The 27,085-nt window shown below is 43.7% G+C and overlaps 1 protein-coding gene across 1 annotated transcript in view; it reads right to left on the reverse strand.

Annotated features, from left to right (window-relative positions):
• Positions 1-27,085, reverse strand: part of PAK5 (p21 (RAC1) activated kinase 5) — an 856,297-nt gene that overhangs the window by 527,101 nt on the left and 302,111 nt on the right. The window lies entirely within an intron of this gene.

Genomic DNA, 27,085 nt, shown 5'->3' on the forward strand with positions numbered 1-27,085 from the left:
AGCATAAAGGGCCGAAAGGGGTTCTGGTCTGGCCGATGGTTGGTGGAGACATTTTGACTATATCTTGGACCTGCCCGGCCTCGCCCAAAATGGCGCCGGTATAAATGGGACTCGTAACTCCTTGCCCGCAAATGTATATCTAGAAAATGTTATTGTAAGTGGCCCTGTCGTATTTTAATTACAAAATGTACGTTCACCGATTCCGCAACTGTTAGACACCTTTGTTCTTGCAACCTAATGGCCCGCTCGTTACGTTCCTCTACAGTGTAAATGTCTCCTCATCATATACGATTTCAGTTTGCTCCGTGGCCGGCCCACGTGGTTATAGGCCCGTATTTGTATACTGACATTTTCACAATAAAGGTTTTTAAAACAAAACACGGTAGTAGTATTTACATTGGTAAAGTTTTTACTTTTAGTCACTGTTTTCGAATCAGTAAAAGGCAAGTGAAATAAAGCAGTCCAATTACATGACGGATAAAAGGTATAATATGTAGGAACGCAGTAAAGATAAATGGTCAAGGGCAGTTGTGTTTTTCATTTCTGCAACATAAAGTGATCGATAAGAATCTGATAATCAGGCGTATCGGCGACTAAGACAGCAGGCCGAGTCTCTTTTACTCAACGGCTCCGTCATGGAACGAAGAAACGCCCTTTTTCTCGAAAAAGGAATATATTTTACTTGCAGGACAGTTGTAAATTTTCCGGGAAAGTACATTAGCCTGGAATATTATAACATATATGTTTTAAAAAAAATAATGTTCGAAAACAATAAAAAGCGTAATTTTTAGGTCATATGACCAAGCTTTTCATCATTAAAATAACAAAAGCAAAATGAACCAATGAAAAGTTTTATTAACAAGTCACATGACCTGTTATGCTTACGTTACGCGCTGCGCGCCGCGCCTCGGATCACTTCCGGGTGCGCTAACGCGGCGTGTCATATAACGCATTACGCGACAACGTAGGTCAAGAATATAGTCAAAATGTCTCCACCAACCAGCGTTCGGAACACAACCCCTTTCAGCAGTCCAAAAAGTTCTGTTAAATGACAACAGAGGGGACAGGCAAGAAGAACCATCAGTCAAAGAGGGGAGGGCAAGTTCTTCTCTTCCGGGTCATGTTGGGGCGCTACCGGAACTGATCGAATTGGTAGTCTAAAGTGTTTCTGGATGTTTCAGACTAAAGCTGGCGTCAGCATGAGAGCACTACCATCTCGTAGCTCCGTCGTGGCCATTCCACGAGCAATCATGGCAGCCGCTCCCCACCAGAAGCCTGCTGGAGTCGGAGGCCCCCAAGACTTTTGTAGAATCTTCACGGCAGAGGGGACGCTTTCGAGAATGGGACCCAAGCCCTATCAGGGAAGCGTCCGAGTTCAAAGGTGTCCCAGGGCCATTTTAGTGGACCAGGCCCAAAACCGAAGAGCCGGCCGCCATTTTGAGAGTCCTGTGGCAGCCGCCTATCGCTGCACCGCAAGAGCGGGAGCAACTCAACTACATGATGAGCGAGACGCTGTAGTCGCAAGAGCGGGCGGTAAACAGCAGAATGGCGGAAGAGGCACAGTGTAGCAAAAGCGGGCGGAATGGCAACTGAAACGGTAAAGGGGCGCCCCACTACAGCGTGTCTTCAGGTCAAACGGATTGTGGGACAAGGTCCAGAATTGAAGAGTCATCAAAAGGCAAAAAGTTCCGCCGGACCCCGGGAGCCGGCCGCTTATGTCGGGGGCGATCTCAGGCTACACCAGTGCTATAAGACTTGGGGAGGGTGTCGGAGCCAAGCGTCTTCTCCGAGTCCATGGCCATCACACCGCCCCTCAGGGGCCTCCGTCAAGCTGTTTAGGAAGGTAACATATCACATTGTTTTCTAATGCAGTCAGGTCCACAAACGACACTCACTTACTTTGAGAATAGTGAAGCTGCAGTAGGTGGAAATAAGCTTCAGACAGTGTTACAAGCACTGCTCAGAACTCTTAACTATGGCACCCAACATCCAGAACTTATGCCATTTGAGAATGGCAGTGACATTGAAGCAACTCAGGGACCAAAACCATTAACGTACTTTCACGTATGAAAAACTTACTTGGGGAGGGGGCAGGAGCGAAGCGCCCCCTCCCAGTCCGCGCCACCACACCGTATGTTGAAAATCTGAAGCCATCGTTCTACAAAGTCAACCAACCTTGGATTGAAAAATCTAGAAAAATGTACAAACTGAAAACCAGTTTTGGTCTGCATAGCATCAGTAGCAACGCTTGCTATCAGAGTGCATGAGTTTCATGCTCGATCGATTGAGCTAGCCGGATCGGGCAATAAAAAGTATAAAATAGTTATGTAAATAGTTATTTAATAAAATGTTTTACCCTGTTTCTTTGCTGGTGTGTTGTCTATATTTTTAATATTTGCATAGGGTTTGTCGTTATTTTGGGCGGGGTGGGTGACGGAGTCGAGCTGTCTTGCAGCCCTCATGGTGTGGAGCTCAGTTCATCTCACTATTTTCGTATTTCTCATGAAGGGTTGTTCCTAATATTTCTATTTTAGCGAGGTCAAAAAGAGATCCAATTAGTGGCCTACTGATTTTGCTCGATTACTTTTATTTTTTTACACGATTTTTCACTATCTGCAAAGACTAAACAGAGTATTGCGACTTTGTGCTTGTTTGTAAATAGAGAATGATCCAAAGAGAACCAATTCTAAAACAGTAAATGCTTGGATAACAATCAATCAAATGGAGAGACAAGCAGGCACGACGGATTACAACGGGGGCAAAGGCCTGCGTTAACTACCGTTCACTATCTGCAAAGAGAGAGTACTACTAAGAGAAAAGAGGGGAGGGGGGGCAGCGTTCAAAGCACATCAGCGTGCATAAATACGAAAATGTTTTTATCTATCACGTACTTGACATTTTAAAGCTTTTCATATTTGCTATTAAAAAACCAATGAAATTCACAGAAAAAACCATAGGTTATAGTGGATATATAGTTAGGAATTTGCATTTACAAAACCTTGAAAATTCAATGAAAAAACCATTGGTTTTAGGCCATATATAGTTAGGGATTTGCATTTACAAAACCTTATTTTACTCGCATAAAACCATTGAAATTCCATATATAGTTATAAGCGCTAACTATATATCGCGCACCCGCAATCCACTGCTGATGATGTCACATATTACATCATTCATGACATGGTTAGTGACATCACTGATGACATCACTGATGACATCTCAAATGACATCACTGATGACATCACTGAAAACATCTCATTTGATATGACTGATAACATCACTGATGATATCATTCATGTGATAATACCATGAACCTCTTCAGACTCTAATATAACCTTAGATACAATCAGTGTAAACAGACAGTCACAGACTGTCACTCATCCATGGAGTTACTCACACACCTAGTCAGTTATGCCAAAAATCCATCACACCTCCATTTTCTCAACTATACAGTTATACACACCTTACTTATTCAAACATATACTAACACATATTTACTTTACTCTCTTATACAATCTCTGATACATGTTCACAATGATCCATACAGCCACTCACACATTCACTGGCTCTTATGCACAGTTATTTATAGATGTCAACTCTCACATGTACTGTGTTTTACATATGTACTTAATTTGACATGTAGCACTGAGATATCCATTCACTCACTAATACACTCATGCACAGTCAACCGCCCATACAGCTGTTTCCACATACACTTTTGAATCCATACATATAGTGAATCAACTACTCACACATCTATGTACAGTCACACACCTCCCAGCCACCCATACACACACACTCAGTTTCCCATACAAATACTTGGACAACCAATGAATAACCCATACAGTTACTCATATAGCTACTGATCAACACATGCAGCAGTTTACAGAACAACAGACATAATGATGCACAAATTAAGACAGTTTAGTCACTAACCCATGCACTTAGTGAGACACATTTGATCACTCACTCATACAGTCAGTCACGCCCCTACTAAATCCTTCATCCAGACACTTCTACATCTACTCATTCTTCAATATGTAAAACATATTTAAACTTTACAGAAACACACAGTCACTGGATGATGTCCTCAGTGATGTCATCAGTGATGTCATTTGAGATGTCATCAGTGATGTCATCAGTGATGTCACTAACCATGTCATGAATGATGTAATATGTGACATCATCAGCAGTGGATTGCGGGTGCGCGATATATAGTTAGCGCTTATAACTATATATGGAATTTCAATGGTTTTATGCGAGTAAAATAAGGTTTTGTAAATGCAAATCCCTAACTATATATGGCCTAAAACCAATGGTTTTTTCATTGAATATATATATATTCACTGAAAAAAACCATAGGTTTCACACCAGTTATAGTTAGGAATTAGCATTTAAAAAACCTATTAAATTCACTGAAAAAAACATAGGTTTCACACCAGTTATAGTTAGCTGGAAATTTTACTGACATAAAACCATTGAAATTCCCACGTTATAGTTAGTCGGACTCACTATAACTTGCGCGTGCAATGCACTGCTGATGACATCACATATTACATCACTCATGACATGGTCAGTGACATCACTCATGACACCATCCTTGTGACATAGTGACAGACCTCCTTTCACTATAATGTAACCCTTGAGACACATATTCAAAAATAGAAACTGAAATTTTTTTAAAAATGGAGATACCTATATCAGTTACAACAAGCAATTCAGTAATTCCACTATCTATATACACATCCACTCATTCACCAATAGTTCTATATAGTCACTCATACATATACTCACTCATCATATGAAGTGATACACCTATACATCCTGTTACACACCGACATTCATCCAAAAGTTACTCACACACATATTCACACGTGCAAATAAACTATTGGACATCCATTTATTTGAATATAGAGTTATACACACACTTCCACCTTACTTCTATTTAAAATTACACATATTTATTCTCTTAAACAATCACTTATAGAAACACATACTTATTTAAACAGGAACTCTTACAATCTCTTACTCTCACATATACTCACTTATATACATCAATATTCATATATACTAGATTAAAACATATGTAGTTACTGATAAAGACACTAGTGAGACAGTCATTCACTCACTAACAAACACATATAGACACTCATCCACCCATACAGTCCTGTACATATGTTGTCTTCAAAACACATACAAACAAAGAGTCAGTCACTCATGCATCTATGTGCTAAGTAATACCCCCACCAAACCATATAGACACTCATACTGATACTAATAAAAATATCTAATAACCCATATACATACACATGAGTGGATGTGTATTAGATGGTGGTATTACTGAATTGGTTGTTGTAACTGGTATGGGTATATCCACTTTTTTGAAAATATTAGTTTCTATTTTTGAATATGTGTTTCATGGGTTACATTACACTGAAAGGAGGTCTGTCACTGTGTCACAAGGATGGTGTCATCAGTGATGTCATGAGTGATGTCACTGACCATGTCATGAGTGATGTAATATGTGATGTCATCAGCAGTGCATTGCACGCGCAAGTTATAGTGAGTCCGACTAACTATAACGTGGGAATTTCAATGGTTTTATGTCAGTAAAATTTCCAGCTAACTATAACTGGTGTGAAACCTATGTTTTTTTCAGTGAATTTAATAGGTTTTTTAAATGCTAATTCCTAACTATAACTGGTGTGAAACCTATGGTTTTTTTCAGTGAATTTCATAGGTTTTTTAAATGCTAATTCCTTACTATAAGTTTCACTTTATAAATAAGACTGTTAGCACTCTAGTTGTTCTTTTTAACACTCTGGTACATTCTGTCATTGGGCTACAGTTGTGCTACATCTAGTTGAATTTTGGGCTACATTTACAATTTTTGATCTCTGGTGGCCATCTTTGGGCTTCATTGGGCTACTTTGGGCTACATTTGGGCTACATTTTGGCTCTAACATATATTAAGCCCAATGTAGCACAATACATATTTTTATAAAGTTAATTTTTTTACAAACCACTTCAGAATAGGGCTACCTGTCTCTACAATTAACCCATTTTTTTTTTTTAATTTTTGGGGGGAGCGCTCCCAGAGCGCGCCCCGGAGTGCGCCCCGAAAAGCGTATTTCTGAAAAGCGCCCCCGGGCGCGCTCCGGGGAGCGTCTCGTGAGCGCCAATATCGCAAACGAAAACATGATCGTGACGTATCGCGTAGCCGCGACCGCGTGATACGCACGGCGTAAGCGCACCCGGAAGTACTCGAACGAATACGATCGCAAAACGTAAACTTCCGACGCGCTTACGCTGCGCGCCCCCGTGCGCGTAGCGTAAGCGCGTCGGGTCATGTGAGCAGAAAATAACACTTTTCATTGGTTCATAACAGTTTTAGTTTCATAATGATGAAGCCCCTGGTCTTGTGACCTGAAAATAACACTTCTCATTGGTTAAGGACAGTTTTGTTTTCCAAATGATGAAAGCCCCCACCTTTTTTCCTTATTCTGACTTTGTCCTTTGACTGAGGAAGATCTGTTTGGAACTCTCTCTACCTTTTTGTACTTTAAAATGGCTTCAGTAGCAGCAGCAGCAGGTGCATCTCAGCCACCACCACCACCACCACCACCAAGAGGACCAGCTCCAAATTATATTGGTGGTCAAGAACAGGAGGAGGAGGAAGAGGAAGAGGAGGAGGGGAGAAGAAGATGGCTGCCTGAAGAAAACACACCTTATAAACCCAAACCACACTTCATTTGGCAGTTTTTTTCAATCCCAGAGGGGCAAAAAAAGGTGAATGCGCCCAAAGTCACTTGCCTCATCTGCAATGATGAACTTTCACGGGGCAACCCAAATAAGAAATATTCTTTTGGTAACTATACCATGATTCGGCACATGACAAGAAAGCATCCAAACAACTACTCTCGCGCAGAGTTCCGGGAACTGGCCAGTAACCTCCCCCAGTCATCAAGGACCCCCTCCCAAAGAAAACAACCCTCTTCCTCGCAACCAGAAACATCTGAGGTGATGCCTTCCATTCAGCCAAGATTTGCTGATTTTAAAATTACTTGTAAGGCTTGTGGCAAGCTTATCTCCTATGGGGAACAAAGTGTTAAGCTCATCGTCCTTGCAGGTGATAATCACAAGTGCCCCAAAAAGAAATAATTTTTTGGGTTTTTTGTTTTTTTGCTCCAGTTGAGCCAGTTTCAATTCCCTTTTTTTGTTTCTCCCCCTAAAAAATACAAAAAAAATATAAAACTGTTTTGAAAAGCCAAAAAAAGTTTAAAAAGTTCCAAAAACACAAAAAAAATATAAAACAACAAAAAGAAGAAAAAAAAAAGTTCTTTTAAGAACTACCTCCAATTTCTAAATGAAAACTTCATTTTTTTAAAACTCTGTCATCTTTTTCCCTCATTTTACGCTCCCCGGTGCGCTACCTGGTGCGCGCACCGAGCGCTTCCCCCGCGCAAAACGAAAAAAAAAAAAATATTTTAAATGCCCCGCGGGGCCCTTTTATAGCCCCCACATCAAACCTAGGGGGTCAAAGGGGTCTATCCCTGACGCCTTATGGTCAGTTCCCACTTTGTTTTAGCCACCTCTTATGTCTCGATTTTACCGAGACACAAGATGGCGACCGCTCTGGACTGTTTGGAATGTTTACAGACACCCGAGAGCCAATCAGCTTTCCATGCGCACCTCGCGTGTCGCGCCTGGAGCGCACTCCGGTGCGCGCACCTGTGCGCTGCTATAGATATATATATTTTTTTGGACCTAAATTACTCAAAATCCACTGGAGCACATATCTTGAGACATAGCAAAGGCACATCGGGCTACCAGTCCCTACAATTTTGCCAAGTTTGGTGGAAATCCATTCAGCCGTTCGAGCTAAAAGTGAAATCGACCGCCCTATGGAAATTAACATGGGGAAAACGCGTTTTGGGACCCCCCTTTTATCTCGGCCCCCGCTTGACGAATCCCCCCCAAACTTTCAGGGAAGGACCGGACCGCCATGAGACCATTTTCCTGAAAATTTCAGGCAGATTCGTCAACCGGCGCCAAAGTTATTCAAAATAGAATGTTGAGATTTAACATTGAAAATTATCCTAACTATAACTACCTACTGGCGACCGCCAGTAGGTAATATATATATATATATTATTTTTTACAGAGTTTTATATTGCGCGAACTTGTCCAGGTATCGGGAAACAGAGTGGATTACAATTGCACCAGTTGCGTTACATGAGGACGCATTCATTTTTGTTATTCATGGGGAGATTAAGGGGCATATTATCAAGGGGGTTTATCTCTGCTTTTTTTGGCTTTAAAGCGGAGATAAAATTATCTCCCTATTACCTAGCTGTCGCTAACACCAGTTAGCGACAGCTAGTAGGAGATAGCGACCATCTTGGGCCCCACTTTGCATGTCAGAGAAATGTATCACTAATGACAAGCAAAGTGGGCGTGCCAAGATGTTAGCGACTGGAAACAGTCGCTAACATCGCTATCTCCTATTACCAACTTTTGGAGATATTCGCGCTAAGCGTGAATATCTCCAAAAGCTAACACCTGCCCTGAGCAGTTCTTAGCCATGTTATCCAATGGGAGGTGGATAACATGGCTAAGAGCATTAGCTCGGTAATGCCTGAATATCGCGGACTTTTCAGCGATATTCATGCATTGAAGCCGATTTTTATCGCATTTGCGATAAACCTTGGTAATACTAAGGTTTATCTGCGATAAAAATCGCCGCAGGTTGGTGATACATTTTTGTGTAATATGCCCCGAGGTGACTTGCCCAGAATCACAGGATGTTCAGCGTTGTTGCCGAGACTCGATCCGGTTCCCCAGATTCGAGGTCGACCGCCTTAGCAGTTAGGCAACTCCTCTCCCCTCAATCAAATCATGAATGTAAATATCTGTCATTATCTGAAAATGAATGAATGCCAAGGGTGAATCTGGGTGCCTTAAAAAAGAATCCAATGTTTTTGGTACTACCTTACACACCCGGCCTGTTGGCAAATGCTGGAAAAAAGAAGCAATGTTCTTCTGCATCACAATAAGGGATATATGCATTGAGGGTGTGAGATATGTTTTTAGAGCAGCTATAGTTTAGCATGCAAAAGTCAATGCATCGCCCCTACCATAGGGCCTGGGTAAAAATGTTACCTTGCTTCAGGTTCTGATGCAGCCTGTTTCATTGCAGAGTGCATATTCTACACCACAGTCTGCTGCAAAGAAAACATACTTGGTAGTCCTAACATACGTCACCACATCACCTCAAAATACTGGCCTTGCTGATGTCACTTCCTGTGATTGAACTGACTCCTGGGTTCATGTTAAGCAATGTCATCTCATGCCAGGTTTAGGTGAAGACTCATCTGTGCTGTTACTGAGATAAAGGTTATATTTGTCATGTAATGGATGCCCAATAGAAGCCTTCCATTAGAAATTTAGCCTGTTCTCTAACACTCTTTAATAAAAAAAAGACACATTATCGTCCAGTTACACAGGCTAATAAATGTGCTATCTTACATTCCATCCTTCAAACAGATCGGCGATTTGGTAATGACTTTAAAATATTAATACAGAATATTTCAAAACCAAGCTAAAACAAAATAAAACACCATGCCACCTTACTTACTATTACCACACACGTACCCCCAAAATGTTGCATTTGTAAATGCTGTTTCAGCTTAGTGCGATTCAGAAAAGGGGGTGGTGATGAACAGAGTGTCTGAATTAAGCAGTCCAAAGATCAGGGCTTGATCCATCACCGTTATTTATCTCACTGCACCATCCCAGCTCAGAACCTGGCTACATGCAAATCAGTCTGTCCCTGGCCCAGTACATCATGGGAACAGGGCAGACTAAACTACCAAGCCAATTCTTTTACTGGAAAGGAAACAAGCTTCCGGGGACCGGTTTCTGGCATTTCAGCCGTCTTCGGCCCGGCTTGCTTGAATCCTGATGGTGCAGTGAGGAAGGGACTCATGTCTGAGTATACCCTGCCACACCTATAGTGGCCAAAAACGATTCAGAAAAGGGGGTGGTGATGAACAGAGTGTCTGAATTAAGCAGACCACTCTTACCCAGTCCAAAGATCAGGGCTTGATCCATCACCGTTATTTATCTCACTGCACCATCCCAGCTCAGAACCTGGCTACATGCAAATCAGTCTGTCCCTGGCCCAGTACATCATGGGAACAGGGCAGACTAAACTACCAAGCCAATTCTTTTACTGGAAAGGAAACAAGCTTCCGGGGACCGGTTTCTGGCATTTCAGCCATCTTCGGCCCGGATTGCTTGAATCCTGATGGTGCAGTGAGAAAGGGACTCATGTCTGAGTATACCCTGCCACACCTATAGTGGCCAAAAACGATTCAGAAAAGGGGGTGGTGATGAACAGAGTGTCTGAATTAAGCAGACCACTCTTACCCAGTCCAAAGATCAGATGTGAGTCCCTTGCTCATTACACCATCAGGATTCAAGCAAGCCAGGCAGACGACGGCTGAAATGCCAGAAACCGGTCCCCGGAAGCTTGTTTCCTTCCCAGTGTAAGAATTGGCTTGGTAGTTTGGTTTGCCCTGTTCCCATCATGCACTGGGACAGGAACAGACTAATTTGCATATAGCCAGGTTCTGAACTGGGATGGTGCAGTGAGCTAAAAAACGGTGTTGGATCTAGCCCTGATCTCTTGACTGGGTGAGAGTATTCTGCTCAATTCAGAAACTCTGTCCATCACCACCCCTTGTTGTTAAATATTTTGTCCACCCTAAGCGTGGAAGGCTATACTCAGATGTGAGTCCCTTGTTTATTGCACCATCAGGATTCAAGCAAGCCGGGCCGACGACGGCTGAAATGCCAGAAACCGGTCCCCGGAAGCTTGTTTCCTGCCCAGTGTAAGAATTGGCTTGGTAGTTTGGTTTGCCCTGTTCCCATCATGCACTGGGACAGGAACAGACTAATTTGCATATAGCCAGGTTCTGAACTGGGATGGTGCAGTGAGCTAAAAAACGGTGTTGGATCTAGCCCTGATCTCTTGACTGGGTGAGAGTATTCTGCTTAATTCAGAAACTCTGTCCATCACCACCCCTTGTTGTTAAAGATTTTGTCCACCCTAAGCGTGGAAGGGTATACTCAGATGTGAGTCCCTTGCTCATTGCACCATCAGGATTCAAGCAAGCCGGGCCGACGACGGCTGAAATGCCAGAAACCGGTCCCCGGAAGCTTGTTTCCTTCCCAGTGTAAGAATTGGCTTGGTAGTTTGGTTTGCCCTGTTCCCATCATGCACTGGGACAGGAACAGACTAATTTGCATATAGCCAGGTTCTGAACTGGGATGGTGCAGTGAGCTAAAAAACGGTGTTGGATCTAGCCCTGATCTCTTGACTGGGTGAGAGTATTCTGCTTAATTCAGAAACTCTGTCCATCACCACCCCTTGTTGTTAAATATTTTGTCCACCCTAAGCGTGGAAGGGTATACTCAGATGTGAGTCCCTTGCTCATTGCACCATCAGGATTCAAGCAAGCCGAGCCGACGACGGCTGAAATGCCAGAAACCGGTCCCCGGAAGCTTGTTTCCTTCCCAGTGTAAGAATTGGCTTGGTAGTTTGGTGTGCCCTGTTCCCATCATGCACTGGGACAGGAACAGACTAATTTGCATATAGCCAGGTTCTGAACTGGGATGGTGCAGTAAGCTAAAAATCGGTGTTGGATCTAGCCCTGATCTCTTGACTGGGTGAGAGTATTCTGCTTAATTCAGAAACTCTGTCCATCACCACCCCTTGTTGTTAAATATTTTGTCCACCCTAAGCGTGGAAGGGTATACTCAGATATGAGTCCCTTGCTCATTACACCATCAGGATTCAAGCAAGCCGGGCCGACGACGGCTGAAATGCCAGAAACCGGTCCCCGGAAGCTTGTTTCCTTCCCAGTGTAAGAATTGGCTTGGTAGTTTGGTTTGCCCTGTTCCCATCATGCACTGGGACAGGAACAGACTAATTTGCATATAGCCAGGATCTGAACTGGGATGGTGCAGTGAGCTAAAAAACGGTGTTGGATCTAGCCCTGATCTCTTGACTGGGTGAGAGTATTCTGCTTAATTCAGAAACTCTGTCCATCACCACCCCTTGTTGTTAAATATTTTGTCCACCCTAAGCGTGGAAGGGTATACTCAGATGTGAGTCCCTTGCTCATTGCACCATCAGGATTCAAGCAAGCCGGGCCAACGACGGCTGAAATGCCAGAAACTGGTCCCCGGAAGCTTGTTTCCTTCCCAGTGTAAGAATTGTCTTGGTAGTTTGGTTTGCCCTGTTCCCATCATGCACTGGGACAGGAACAGACTAATTTGCATATAGCCAGGTTCTGAACTGGGAAGGTGCAGTGAGCTAAAAAACGGTGTTGGATCTAGCCCTGATCTCTTGACTGGGTGAGAGTATTCTGCTTAATTTAGAAACTCTGTCCATCACCACCCCTTGTTGTTAAATGTTTCAGCTTAGTGCGGCGTGGAAATGTGGTGATGTTCTGGGAAGTTTTTTTTTTGTTGCTTGTTTGGTTCCTCATAATTGCACACATGCATAAAATAACGTGTGGTGATTTCAAATTGTGAAACAGGATCTTCCCTAAAGTAGCCTCTGCATTAACAGCTGGGCAGCTTATTTCATCTTTACAAGTCTTCCTTGATTATGGGCCAAATGAGCATTGTATCAAATTTTCCTGGAATGGCTAAATAGAAATTTAAAACAGTAGGGCAAACCTGTCCAACAGTAGGGCAAACCTGTCCATATCAACGTTACATTCAGACATTCTGTGGCTGAAGTAGTCAGAGACAATAAAATACCTTTCAAAAGAGCTCAAAAGGTCTATGCATCGATACACTGTTTTCTTTTCTTTTAGTTCTCAGAAAGACTGTTCTGTTTCCTGCTCTCACTACCCCACGCTGACAAAGTGATAAGAGCTCACAAAAAAAGCGAACAATTTCCTAAGTGAATCAAAGGAAGAATATGATCAGCAGTATGAGACTATTTTTCGTTAGATGAAGGGGAAGAGTCCGGAGAAGATCCCCTGCTATTTCATTTCCAGTTTAAAAAGAAATACAGCTGTTTAATGTGCAACTTCTGCACTGAATTCGCTTTCCATAATTTGGTGCGCTGTCGCAAGACATCACATAAATGATGCTGAAAGTAAAGGTTGATAAACAGGGTTGTGATGCAAAAAAGTTTAAAAAAATGATTACCATCTAATCTGAAGGTGACATTACTTTAGAAACCCGAATAATGTATAAATCAGAGTTGGAATCCTTTCTTATTTTAAAACTACATAAACATGCACCCAAGATTGTCCCTGACTTAAAGGTTGTTTTCACTACTCCACAGATGGTCCAGAAGGAGGGGAGAATACCTTTAAACTTCTATAGAGGGTATGACCACAGCCAGACCAGTGTTTTATCTTTACACAGTTTCTTTCCTTAAACACTATTCCAAGGATCCCAAAAAGGTGATAGATTCAGCGCATGCTCTTCTCAATATAAATAGCTCAAGATAACTGTCCCTTTGATCACACTTTGCATGCTATAAAGTGAAAATGTCTAACAAGGCGACAGATACTGCAGTGACTGATGGATCGGCTCAGGGAGCCATTTGCCTATTGGTGGACCTGGACTTTTTTGCAGGGTCACCCCCATATTTTTGCCTTCTGTTGCTGAACTCATTATTATTGGCAATAGGACTGTGTGCAATTTTTCCCTGCTAACCAGTGGTAAAGTGCCTATACTTTCTCCCTAAAATGTAGTACAATTGGCATCCACTTGATTGGTATATTTAATTTACTTATACATTCCTTGTACGTGGTAATGCAAATTGAAATTGAAATGCAATTACTAGTGGGCTGCAGCACTCATTGTGCCACCCACTAATATAGCATTTTAAAACATATCCCACGCCCGCTACTGTTGCTTGTGTGTGTAGTTTTTGACCTGGCAAAATAAACCTTTTGCCAAGCTTAAACCTTTCTTTCCAATACTTATAAATGAACCCTAAGGTAGGTTCTAAATGTTCTTATGGAAGGGTGCATTGAATTTAAATAAATAGGACATTTGTACTTCATTTTTCATGTCCTGGTAGTAAAAACTCATTAAGTTGTTTTTTTCATTGTTGTAACACCTATCTCTCCCATTGACTAATACTAGGTTCCTCTAAAGAAGAAAAGGTGAAAATCCTGAAGTCTGGGTCCCTTGCAAATGCGTTTGGGCTCATTTGCGACATGACTCGGCCATCCACGATGACCACCAATGCAAACCTCTAGAGAAACGTTGTCGCGTGACGACTGTCCACCACGACTGGCAGTGCAAGCCCTGCACTTCGCGCTACAGCAATAACTGTCTGCAATTCACGACCCGTTCTTCACACAACTGTGATGACCGTCCTCAACACCCAACCTGCTCTTCATACTACAGACAGAACCGTCTGTGATGCTCCTCCTCCTCCTCATGGTCTCCTCTAAAGTGAACAGAACTCTGAGCCAGACTTGAGAAAGTAAGGTTTCAGTGAGACTAACCTGGTTTCTGTATCTGACCTGCGCTTCATCGCGTCGGACTGAACTTATGACTTTCCCCTAGTCCAGCCTGACAAGAAAACCGCAAGTTGCACTTTGTGCTTTTTGGCACTATATTCACCTAAAACATTTTTTAATTATCTCCAGTTCTACTGATTGGATTTTAGTTTTTTCTGGTATCATTTTATTTATTAAAATGTATTCTACTCTTCTAATTTGGTTTGGGATTTTTCTTGTGCTGTGTTTTCACTTTATTACTGGTTGTGTACTGCGTACATACTTTACCCTTTGATTCTAAGTTAAACCAAACTGCTTTGTCTAAAGCTTTCAGAGGGGTAATCACAGGGTAATTTAGTGAGTTGCGGCGGCTCATCAGCGTCTTCCGGCGGTGTCCACCACTTCTTGCTTCAGGTCTCCAGTGTTCCGTCAAGGCCAGTGGCATCTTCTGCTGGCTCTGCTGCGTTGGGTGGTGGACACCGCTGGAGGACGCTGATGAGCTGTCGCAACTCAAGAGAGTTGTGGCATAGCTGGTTTATTTGCCGACAAGGGCTAAAACTAGAAAACTGCATGAACAAGCCTGCTCACGCCAAGATCTTGCCACGAACAATGCTCACCAACGCAAGGGTTGGGTGAACCCGACTCATTGCGCCACATCGACGACCAGCACCACGAGATCTGCACATAGCGTACAGCATGACAAGTCGCAGTGACTACCAATGTGAAGCACCAGCAAAGACTATCCACGGGACCGGACAGGATATTCGTTCTACAGTGACGATATCCATGATGCCCGGCCTGCTCTTTGTGCTACATTGATGACCATCTGTGACACTCTCCCTGCTTCTCGTGGCCCCTTCCACCACGAACAGAACACTTTTGCGCTGGACTAAGAAGGTAACTTTTTCAGCTGGACTAACCTGGTCCCTTTATCTGGACTGCACTCCAACATGTCACAGTCGGCTGAACTTTCACCCCGTCTCGCATGACCAGAAAACCGCAAGTGGCTTTTAGCTCTACACTTACCTGAAATCTTTAAAATTGCATATCTCTAATTCAGTTGATTGGATTGTTGTCGTTTTCGTCTCAAATAATTTATGAATTTTTACTCTGTACAAATACTTTACACATCACCTACAAGTTAAGCCTGACTGATTTTGTGTCTAGCTACAAGAGGGCTACGCACACGTTAATTTGGGGTTTCCTTATGATTTCACCCTAACAGGAATTGTGGTTGATGCTTGTGTAGGGTTTCACCCCCTTCAACCTGTAACCCAATTACCCAATTTAACATACTATATTTTCCTTGTTTGTGTGTTGTAGACTCTTAGAGGATGGATGAAGAATAGATATGGCCAGTAAAAAAGTCACTATGACTTGTGAGTTGCTAAACTTTAAAAAAAGGTAGTCTCCTTAACTATTCCAGCCGAGAGTGATTTCCATGTGCTGTGCTTGACCGAAGAGACGTATATTTCTTAAACCCAGAGCATGGAAATCCAGTCCCGGATCCAATGGCAGGGGAAAACAAATTACGTTCAGTCTATGTTTTATAACATTGTGGGTGTTATGGGACGTTACCGGGGGGTAGACATGGCTGAAACTGAAAACAAGGTAGATTAGATGTCCTTTTTTAATTCGGTTAGGGCTGGTAATTGAACTTACGGATCAATCAGACTTGTGGAACACTGTGGGGCCAATGTTTTTCATCCAGTGTTTGTCACCAAGGGAGCCCACTTGCTAACATTAGCAAGTAGAGTCTCAAGGTAAAATACCTGATGCGAAATGAGGAGTAACCAGGGTACTCAGGACAGGAATGACTGATTTAGTTGTTAATTCCTGATTCCTAATGGGAACCAGTTCCCATTGCAATTCCTGGTAACTCAGCTCACTGCAGGGATTACTGAGGACCTCGTAATAATAAATACTTTGAAATAACATTTTTCCAACAATATATGGCAGGAGAGTGCATAACCTGTGAACAACACAAGCGGCAAACACAATGAGTCTATAAGATAAAGTACCCAAAGTTGTCTATTAAAGGGATATTGCAAGTCTCCCTGGAGTTCCATGACCATGTCGAAGAATGAGGCTGAAGACAAAGTTTCCTTCGAAGGTCATGGAACTCCGAGTAGAAAGACCATATTTCCTCATGATGTACAGCAGGGCATACATTATCCCTTATAATAAATGGTCACATAATCACCCTTCCCACAACAAACTTAAATCCTTGCTGTGGAATTTCATATGAAAGATATAGGATGTTTGTCAATATGAAGGATACAATTAGAATCTCTAGTTCAAAATTGGAAACACCAAAAAGCAGTTAAATATCTGTTGCAAAAAGCTATTTCGATCAGTTTATTACAAGTCAGATTTTTTAAAAAAATCTGCAGCTCAGAATGTGTTGAAATATGCAGAGAGATTCTGTCTTTTTCTTTTCGTGTTTTTTTAAAGTGCATCTTCATACATTGATTGCTGGCTCCAGCAGCAGACACGTGTGACATGAAAACCCAACTGTAATAAATTATTACAGTTGTCCAGCTGCATCATTTCTTTATTAGAGACAACTAGAGACATCAGAAGATGCCAGTAATAAGGAATTGGAAGTGAGCTTTTATACAGCGATTGTAGGCTCTTGTTTTATAAACAGAATTATGTCTACTCCGATTGCCTGTCAATAAACAACCATTAAGTGATACACTTTTGTTGTAGGATTGACTGTATCTCTAAAGGGAGAAAATGCCAATGAGGTATGCCTGATCCCTCTACAAAACCTTTTACGGTCAAGCCTACTAGACAGCACTTGCCCTGTTTGTCGCGAGGCCTATTTTGGTTTTCCAAGAACATAGAGGAGCATGGAGTCTGCCCATTGCACATCATTCCTGGTGAATCTCATTTGACTGTTTCTTATTTGTGTCCTAGTTGTCAATCTTGTCAAATGATTTGACACTTATTCCACACATAATGTTCTGAATGTGTGAAGGGCTTTCAAAATGAAGGAAAATGGTTTTTACAATGTAGCTCAGGAGAGCTATGCCTTGGCATGGTTTTGACACCACTCAAGATGGCGGCGTGCCTTTGAACTCCTGTGGACGCGGGGAGCATTTTCAGGACCTGAGGCGGCTGCAGCACTCACCGGTCAAGGAGACAGCAACGTATCTTCTCCTGAGCACCCGATGAGTCATTGGGGCCCTTTGTTTTGAAGCAACTCCTCTTTTTTGTGCATGCCCGGTCTGGTGAATTTCTCTCTTTCAAATATGAGGTTGTGCCTGCATTTTGTGAGGCGGCGAGGGTGAACCTCGTCATGCTGAGCCTCCAGAAGCAAAAAACAACAGGTGATGGACAGAATGCAGAACAATGTCATACATTCACCCCAGTACAGAGATCTGGGCCTAAATCCATCGTTTTTTTTGCTCACCATGTCATTCAAGTTTGAACCCAGCCATATGCAAATCAGTCTTGACCCTGTGCCCCATGGGAACAGTCCAGCCCGAACTGCCAAGCCAGGTCCTCCCTGGACTGGAAACAAGCATCCAAGGACCGGGTTCGGGTTTTCAGCCCTCATCAGCCTGGACAGCTTGATTCCAGTGGCATGGAGAGCACGGGACTCACGTCTGAGCATACCCTTCTCACTGGGGTGACAAATGCAAAAAACAACAGGTGATGGACAGAATGCAGAACAATGTAATACATTCACCCCAGTACATTAAACCCAGATCTTTTGACTGGGTGTGAGTGTTTGATTGGTTCAGATGCTCCATTACCACCCCCTTTTGTACCGCTTTTGGCCGCCATAAGTGTGGCACGGTATGCTCAGACGTGAGTCCCTTGCTCACTTTGCCACTGGATTCAAGCAAGCCGGGCTGAAGACGGCTGGGATGCCAGAAACCGGTCCTCGGAAGCTTGTTTCCGGTCCAGGGAAGGCATGGCTTGGCAGTTCGGGCTGGACTGTTCCCATGAGGCACAGGTTCAGACTGATTTGCATATAGCCATGTCTGAACTGGGGTGGCAGAGTCGGCTAAAGAACGGTGATGGATTAAACCCAGATCTTTTGACTGGGTGTGAGTGTTTGATTGGTTCAGATGCTCCGTCCATTACCACCCCCTTTTGTACCGCTTTTGGCCGCCATAAGTGTGGCAGGGTTTGCTCAGACGTGAGTCCCTTGCTCACTTTGCCACTGGATTCAAGCAAGCCGGGCTGAAGACGGCTGGGATGCCAAAAACCGGTCCTCGGAAGCTTGTTTCCGGTCCAGGGAAGGCATGGCTTGGCAGTTCGGGCTGGACTGTTCCCATGAGGCACAGGTTCAGACTGATTTGCATATAGCCATGTCTGAACTGGGGTGGCAGAGTCGGCTAAAGAACGGTGATGGATTAAACCCAGATCTTTTGACTGGGTGCGAGTGTTTGATTGGTTCAGATCCTCCGTCCATTACCACCCCCTTTTGTACCGCTTTTGGCCGCCATAAGTGTGGCAGGGTTTGCTCAGACGTGAGTCCCTTGCTCAATTTGCCACTGGATTCAAGCAAGCTGGGCTGAAGACGGCTGGGATGCCAGAAACCGGTCCTCGTAAGCTTGCTTCCGGTCCAGGGAAGGCATGGCTTGGCAGTTCGGGCTGGACTGTTCCCATGAGGCACAGGGTCAGACTGATTTGCATATAGCCATGTCTGAACTGGGGTGGCAGAGTGGGCTAAAGAACGGTGATGGATTAAACCCAGATCTTTTGACTGGGTGTGAGTGTTTGATTGGTTCAGATGCTCCGTCCATTACCACCACCTTTTGTACCGCTTTTGGCCGCCATAAGTGTGGCAGGGTATGCTCATACGTGAGTCCCTTGCTCACTTTGCCACTGGATTCAAGCAAGCCGGTCTGAAGACGGCTGGGATTCCAGAAACCGGTCCTCGGAAGCTTGTTTCCGGTCCAGGGAAGGCATGGCTTGGCAGTTCGGGCTGGACTGTTCCCATGAGGCACAGGTTCAGACTGATTTGCATATAGCCATGTCTGAACTGGGGTGGCAGAGTGGGCTAAAGAACGGTGATGGATTAAACCCAGATCTATTTGACTGAGTGTGAGTGTTTGATTGGTTCAGATGCTCCTTCCATTACCACCCCCTTTTGTACCGCTTTTGGCCGCCATAAGTGTGGCAGGGTATGCTCAGACGTGAGTCCCTTGCTCACTTTGCCACTGGATTCAAGCAAGCCGGGCTGAAGACGGATGGGATGCCAGAAACCGGTCCTTGGAAGCTTGTTTCCAGACAAGAAACCTTAAGTTATCTGGTACCTCCAGCAATGTTACATTATCCGACTCTGATTCTACTTACAATGACATGGATGACGCTGCTTCTCAGAAATTTGACTTTTACTCAGGCACAATTCCAAAGACATCCTCATTAGGTAAAATGCCGCTAGGGGCAACTAAGAGGTCAAAAAAGATCCCCCTCACCAGTAAAATCTGCCCCCGCTTCCATGGATGTGATCCTTGAGGAAATTTGTACATTGAAACCTTTTACGGAAGAGACTACCAAGATGTTGCAACATCTTGATGATAAATGGTCTGCTTTGGAATCACGAGTTCTGCTGGTGCAGCACAAAACAGACAATCTTCAGCTTACAGCTTCAAGTATTTCCCATCTTGAATCAGAAATGTGTCTACTTAAAAAGCACACAGAAGATCTTGAAAATCAACATCGCAGAAATAATCTTTGTATGTATGGCTTTCTGAAAACACAGAGGGCTCCAATCCGACTGTCTACGTTCAAACTTTTCCAGCAAAACGTCTTGACATGTCTACAACTACTCCTCTCAATATACAAAGGGCACACAGATTGGATCACAGAGTCTCCACAAAGCAGAGAGGAGTTATACTACTTTTCTTGCAATACACCAATCTCTTACAAGTAATGTTTGTGGTTAAAACTTAAAAGCAAATCCTCTGGGCTGGACATAGACTATTTGTCTCCCAAGACGTAGCCAATGCCACTGCGGATCATCAGAAGCAGTTCCTAGACATGCATCCTCAACTGAGAGTGAGAAGGCTTGATTTGGTTTAATGCACCACTGCCTGTTTAAGTTGACTTACAAAGATAAAACTTCTCCTTACAAGGAGCCTACTGCACTGAAGAAATGTATTCAATAGCACCGAGGAGAAGATATGGACACTTCAAGAATTACCGGATTAATAATCTCTTTCTCTCGCATGTCTTTAGATATTTATTAGAATAGTTGACTTCTTCATGCCTTACTTAACCCAGCGCAGGTAACTCCGCTTCGCCAGCGGAGTTCCGCTTCGCCAGCGGAGTTTGCGGGGATTTGCCTACTCCGCGCTCCATTGTGAACATGGAGGTAGGCAAAACTCCTACTCCTTGGCGGAGCAGTGTTTGCCAGCCCCTCCAACCTCCCAAGTTTGCTAAAAACTAAAAAAGAAGGCACTTACTTATCTGCGTTACTGCCACCTCCTCTGCCTGGCCGCTCTCCTTCTAGCTCCTCGCGTCCATCTTGGATTAAAAAAAAATCTATGTTATAAGTCTTGCACATGCGCACGTGCAAGACATACAACCTAGGATTTTTTTAATTGAAGAAGGATGCAAGGAGCAGGATGGAGAGCAGCCAGGCAGGGGAGGCAGCAGACACGCAGGTAAGTGCCTTCTTTTAAAATGTTAAAAAATGTTTGGAGGAGGGAGGGAGCAGAGAGGAGTGAAGCGGAACTCCACTGAGTTTTTTTCAAACTCCGTGGAGCTCTACATAGAGGCACTACACCAGCTCTGCCCAACCTTTGTCTTACTGACATGATGTTTTTTTTCATAATATAACACTTTTATTCTACAATATCTTCTTTTATGATACATGAATTTTGCTTCTTACGTCTCGTTCACTGTTGATCCCACCATTATGTGATGTTTTCACCCACGTCGAGACTGCCCTGCCGACTTACGAAGTTTCAGGTGTTGTCGCAGTCGTCTTCTGGTGTTTCCATCCTCCCTCTTATTCTGTCTATATTTGGTATGTTTTTCATTCATCGTTTGTATGACTTGTACTGTCTTTTTGTTCTTTGTCTGGTATTTTCTTGTTCACATTTCTGTCAGTGGTTATATTCTGTTCCCTTCTCGTCCTCAAGAATTTTTCCACTACCACTTCCTCCTTTCTCTATTTTACTAAACCCAATTTATATTCTTCCCTATATTTGATTCAGTTTTACACTAATTTGGTTATTGTAGAAATGTTAAACGTGCATGCTTTATATTTTAGTATTCAATTCTGACTACATGGATTAGCAAGGGATTAGGTAACCCAATTAAATGGCAGAGGATGTTATCCCATCTTGCCAAACTCAAAAATGATGTGGCACTTCTTCCGAAGTTCACTTCTCTTAGAACTAGAGTCTGCCAAACTAAAACAGACTGGGCAGAAAATGTTTTTGCTGCCGCTGCTAAAGGAAAGAAGAATGGAGTATTAATTCTGTCATACAAAATTACACATTGCAGTTATTAACCAAGATCATGATCCTGAAGGTCGATAGATTATTGTTATACTCCCTGTTGATAATATACCTATAACAATTTTCAATGTGCACGGCCCAGTCTCTGTCTACATTTTCTGGACCACAATTTCTGACAAATTACTTCAATGGGCTGATGAATATATCATATTCTAAGGCAATTGTAATCAAATTCCCGATCCCATATTGGACAGAAACTCAGCAATCAAATGTATTCACACTAAAATGCATTAAAAATTTAAACCTAATATCCAGGAAAGACATTGGTCGATATTTGGTGATGATGTCATCCAGACATTCAGGAATACACCTTCTACTCTGCCCCTCACCTTTGTCAATCTCAAACAGATAATCTCTTTCTTAGTAAATCCTTGGCTCAATACGCCCTTCACTCAGATATAGGATCGATTTTGATATCAGACCATGCACCAGTTTACAGTGATCTTCACCTTCTACCCTTTTTGCCACATGCAGCTAGATGGTGTTTTAATAACTTGCTACTTTTAGACAGTAAGGGCCTGATTACAATGCTGGCCAGACCAACTGCCGTGCTCGCTAGCCCTTTCCGACCGCCAAGTCCGGGAAGCTTCCCCCCACCATATTACGATGCAACCGCTGCTACTACGGCAGTCACATCTACAATGGAGCACATATCCCCAAATATGTTGCTGCTAATGCGTACAAAACTCAGATTAAACATGTGAGTTGTACACACATGCATGACATGTGTTGAGGGGTAGCTTAGTTGTGTTTCAGGAGACTCAGTGTGTACGTATGTCGGCAAACCAATTGGTTTGATTGTGAAGCCCTCACCCACCAACCTAGTTGGTGGCATGCTTCATCATCGGGCCCACCACAGTGACACCAAATGTGTCCCGGGTGTGCTTCGACTCCAGATTACTGAGGAGCTGGTATACTTGCTGAGTGTGCTGTGTTGTGGGTGTGAAAGTGTACCCTATTTTTACACAGTGCCCAAGGTGCGCAAAGGGGTTACCCCGCCTCCAGGCAGACCTATTGTGTCGGGCATCCAATCCCTGCTAGAACCACTATCACGCTTCTGCGATTTCTACCTCAACCCGTTAGTCCAGAATACACCGTCCTACATCCAGGACACAAAACATCTCTTAAACATCATCAAAGACACCAGCTTCAACCCAGAAACACAACTCCTTGTCGGATTGGACATAGAGAGCTTGTACACAAGCCTACCCTAGGACGCTACCTTACAAGTATTACATGATGTCCTGGTGGAAAGCATTTGGCAACATCGTACTCCCCGGCACTTTATCCTTGACTGTGCTGCCCTGGCTTTGAAAGACAACTATTTCGAGTATGAGGGCAAATTCTTCCTCCAGACAAACGGAACCTCTATGGGGAGTGTTTTTGCCCTGAGCGTGGCAGGGCTCTTTGTTCATCATTTTGAACGAACCCACATCGAGGCCCCTACCAACCCCTACTCAGCTAACATCATAACTTGCCGTCGCTACATCGACGACATTTTTATCATCTGGGAGGGAAATAAAGACACACTGAAACACTTCCTAACATGGATCAATAACCGGGACACCTACCTCCGGTTTACCTGCACCAGCAGCCCCACTGAACTCGCCTTCCTGGACCTCAACATCAGAGCAGAACAGAATGGCCTGACAACTACCACACATTACAAGCCAACTTCACGGTACTCATTGCTGAGATTTGACAGTTTCCACCCGAGGCCACTTAGGGAAAACTTACCCTTTGGCCAATTTCTACGCATACGACGTAATTGCAGTAAGATTCAAGATTACAAATCACAGTCCAAAGCACTAGTCCATAAACTTGAGGAACGCGGCTACCCCACCAGAATCATTTCCAAAACCTGCAAAAGGGCGCGCAATCAGAACAGAGAGGCACTCCTGGACACCATCATTAAACCACCTGAAACACCTATCCTAACATGTGTTACCACCTACAACACTGCCTCAAACCAAGTGTCCAACATAATCCGAAAAAACTGGAAAATCATTAATTCAGGGGCAAGAGAGTGGGAGACCCCACGCTTTGCTTATAAAAGAGCGAAGAATCTATAAGACCAATTGGTGTCCACGAGACCAAGAACAAACCCCCGCCCCACAGGCAATACAATCCTGAACGCCTGGGGCCTACCAAAAATGATGGCCACCAACCGTGTAACAACTGCAGTGTCTGCCATCTGACCTCCCCCTCTAAGACACTGGCCCTAGAAAATGGAAAAACCTGGAAACAGCGCCAGTTCTCAAATTGTAATTCATCCAACCTTGTGTACCTCATCACATGCCGATGTGGCCTCAGATACATTGGTATGACCACCCGGAAAGTGAGAACAAGAATGACTGAGCACAGAAGCACCATGCGCTGCGGCAAAAACATAAGCAAACTGACTGAACACTTTCTCACCCACAATCACACCCCAAATGATTTTACATGGACTGTGATTGAACAATTTGAAAATTGCAACGAGAAAGCCCTCCTCACCAAAGAGCAACGTTGGATATACCGCCTTTCAACACACCTAAGTGGGCTTAACGATTCCATCCCATGGAATTCGCTGACAACCTAATCAGCTACATGTATACAGATCACTCTGACCCATTCGTTTGAATCCCCAGACCCGTTTTGACTCGTGGTCTGTCCCCAGTCTGTAGTTCTTTTAATTTCCTTCCTTACTTTCTTTTTAATCACAATATGGCAACAATACTAGGCCATCATTGACCCAGCGCTGCCACCACGCATGCGCCCTCACAGCGCTATACTAGCACGCATTGCGCATGCACTGACTTCCACGATCAACACTGTCTCCACGCATGAGCTGAACCTGCACTGATCGCGCACACATGCACAGTATAGCAGATGACTGGGCGCTTTCTGCGCGACCGCGCCCACTCTTTCCTACCCTACTACAGGTGCTGCGAATCAAAGGGGCTATATATACCAGACCGAGGAAAGCACACTCTCACTCGGGACACCGCAGCAGGACGATAGGTCCATGGAGCACGCAGATCGGCAATTCTGTGAGTAACTAGGCTGATTCACCGCTACTATCTAGGTAAGAAGCAGAATCTTTCTCCCTACAGGCTCGGCTCTAACCAATGCCTTTTACAATGCCTATGGTCTTCTCCCCCTGCCAGGTGACCCAGGAAGCTTTAACAGCAAACAGCAAGTGTGAGGAATATGTACATTACTTACCTGTATCTCACCCTAAGCTCACCTCGCTGTTTAGCCCACCACCTCCACCCCGTTTTAAACGCTATATAACCACACTTGCCATGTAACCCACATGGCCACGTTCTACCTGCCGGTCTAGGTCGTTCACACACCTTAGAAGCCGGCATCATGTTGTGTTATAAGAATACCATTCTCATTGACTCTACCTTGTATGTCTGTTTGTGTCTTTATGTTATGTGTACAGTAAAGCAGAGGGAATCCCCCTCTATACACGTATAGCACCTTAGCGAGTGCGACACTTTTATAAACAACACCTATCACTTAATATAATTTATTTTTTCACCCACACATACTCATTGGTCCTGAGGAAAGCCAGATGTAAATAAAAGGCCTGGCTGAAACATGTAGACCACATAGGACGTGGGAGCCCATAACTCACTCCACTGCGTCCGTTTGCCTTTTTATCTGCTAGCAGGGGCCCAGACATTAAAGTTATCCATATACCCTCGGGAACTGGGACCCACTGCATAGCTTTTAAATCACTTTCACACCCACAACACAGCACACTCAGCAAGTATACCAGCTCCTCAGTAATCTGGAATCGAAGCACACCCGGGACACATTCGGTGTCACTGTGGTGGGCCCGATGATGAAGCATTCCACCAACTAGGTTGGTGGGTGAGGGCTTCACAATCAAACCAATTGGTTTGCCGACATACGTACACACTGAGTCTCCCGAAACACAACTAAGCTAGTCCTTTCTTGATACTACATATAAACCAGGGGATCCGGACTAGCTCATCTAGTCCTCTCTCTCCATTTTGATTTGCTGATGTGTTGTGGTGTGCCTTGTGCACCATGTACCCAATTGCTGGAGTGTGTGGAATGTGCACACTTCAGTCAATTGGGATATATACCACATAAGGACGGACCTGAATTCCAGCGCGCACAGGATCATAGTCATCGGGGTCAGCTGCTAGATTTGTAGGGGGGACCTGGAGGACGGAATCCACTGTGGAAATTGCTGGAGGGAAGCGGATTTGGGTGAGTATGCACCCCAAATCCTTTGTTTACGACGACTCGAGGCAGCCGGTCAGAGCACCAAGGTCGGGTCATCGGAAACCCTCATCGTAATCTGGACAGCAGTCGGAGATCCCTGCACTGCCCTATGGATGCTGTTTTTCTCTAACCGCCATCTCAGCGGTCAGAGTTAAGGTGTTGGAGTCGGTGGTCTTTCAGCAGTCAGTCGGAGTACAGGATGCATGCATCGTAATCAGACAGTCGTTCCGACTACTTCCCACGAGACCGCATCGGTCTGACTGCCTCTGACAGGATGGCAGAAGCCAGTGCGACCTGCATCGTAATGAGCCCCTATGTTCTCATCTCAATCTGAAGCCTTTGCCTCTGAATTCTTTGCTATTAACAGCACTCATGACTCCTCCTATGTAATGGTTTGGGATTCTTTTAAAGCAGCAGCACAGGTTTCATAATACATTTTGTTTAACAAAAGAAAAAATCCATAGAGGCTCAATCAAATCAATACCTTGATAAAATTAAAAAAAAATAGAGTATACTTACTAACACTCAAAAAGCGAGGTTTCCTTGAAGCACTTTATTGAAGCTAAACTCACTTTTAACAGACTAACCACAAATGCCTCCTCTTCATATTTATTGAAGAGTAGTGCTTGCTATTATGGGGGTCAAAATAAATTGGGAAAATTACTGGTTAACTATTTAAAAATTAGAAAGGATAAAACAAGAGTGGAGTCTTTATGGAGCAGTGAGGGGATTACTCTTTTTAAGGAAAAAGATATTTTAATTGAATTCATTAATTTCTGCACAAATCTATATTCACCAGAGAAAAAA

This window comes from Lissotriton vulgaris, chromosome 6 (assembly GCF_964263255.1).
Source record: "Lissotriton vulgaris chromosome 6, aLisVul1.2, whole genome shotgun sequence".
In the NCBI taxonomy this organism is placed as follows: Eukaryota; Metazoa; Chordata; class Amphibia; order Caudata; family Salamandridae; genus Lissotriton; species Lissotriton vulgaris.